This window comes from Tiliqua scincoides, chromosome 7 (assembly GCF_035046505.1).
Source record: "Tiliqua scincoides isolate rTilSci1 chromosome 7, rTilSci1.hap2, whole genome shotgun sequence".
Lineage (NCBI taxonomy): Eukaryota > Metazoa > Chordata > Lepidosauria > Squamata > Scincidae > Tiliqua > Tiliqua scincoides.
This window is the reverse complement of record NC_089827.1, coordinates 68200851-68201947: the sequence shown is the minus strand read 5'-3', so window position 1 is coordinate 68201947 and position 1097 is coordinate 68200851. Positions and strand designations below refer to the sequence as shown.

At 40.6% G+C, this 1097-nt stretch overlaps 1 pseudogene; it reads right to left on the bottom strand.

The window, feature by feature from the left end:
* Positions 1 to 371: 371 nt before the first annotated feature.
* Positions 372 to 488, bottom strand: LOC136657756 (5S ribosomal RNA; annotated as a pseudogene).
* Between the last annotated feature and the right edge of the window lie 609 nt (positions 489 to 1097).

Sequence of the window (1097 nt, the reverse complement as noted above, 5' to 3'; positions counted from 1 at the left end):
GTTTCAAACACGACCCTAATTCCTGAACGCTTCGGGACAGGAAGTCACTCGCTTGAAGTTTGACCCCAGCTTATTTGGAAGATTAGTGAACTTCTGCAAACCTCTGGGTGAACCTGCCTCAAATTTGGCATTTGAAACCTGACACCAGGCAAGCTTCTGGCTTTGTGCTTGGTCAAAGGGCTGCTTTGCTTTTGGATGTTGCAGTTCAGATTTGGTCACAGTGAAACATTTCAATGTAATTTTTGTCTTTTTCCCACTAGGTGTCAGCATAAGGTAACAACACTGAATTTGGATGTTCAGAAGGGAAACAGAAATGTTATAATTCTGTTAAGTATGGTTGGCAACCTTCAGTCTCGAAAGACTATGGTAGAAGCCTACAGCACCAGGTATTCCCAGGCGGTCTCCCATCCAAGTACTAACCAGGCCTGATCCTGCTTAGCTTCCAAGATCAGATGAGATCAGGCATGTGCAGGGTAACAGTTGCTGCTTCTGTTAAGTATAGTGACATGATAAATGATGGCCTGCGTCCTACTTGAGTCAAGCTATTGTCAAATTCACCTAAAACTCCAGTGGAACTCATCAAAAGGGACTTTCAGGGCAACTTTAAAACTACACATTTTAGCCTGGGATGTGAAATTTGTAAATGTTTTAAATACAAGCTTGAAAGTGAAAGAGAGCCATTTAAACAAGAAACCCACAGCCCAATCCTATTCCCACTTTTCTGAGAGTAAGCCCCATTGACTCTAATGGGACTTACTTCTGAGTAGACATGCATAGCATTGGGCTCACAGTTATGTCCTGGGCATTGCAGTCTTTTGATTTTCAGATTACAGAAATGCAAGAGTTGGTTTCAGTTTCATTTGCGAGAATGGCAGTGATTTGAGACGTACATTTTGTAGCTCAGATTAGTCACCATATATAGCTGAAATGTGCCACTTGATCACACAAGGGGATGTTTTGATGTATTCTACTTCATGGAAGGGCTTTTAGAAAACAAACACATATTATTATTTACACACACACACACACACACACACACACACACACAAATACCAACATGTATTAATATCGCATAATGACTTTATTATTATTATTAT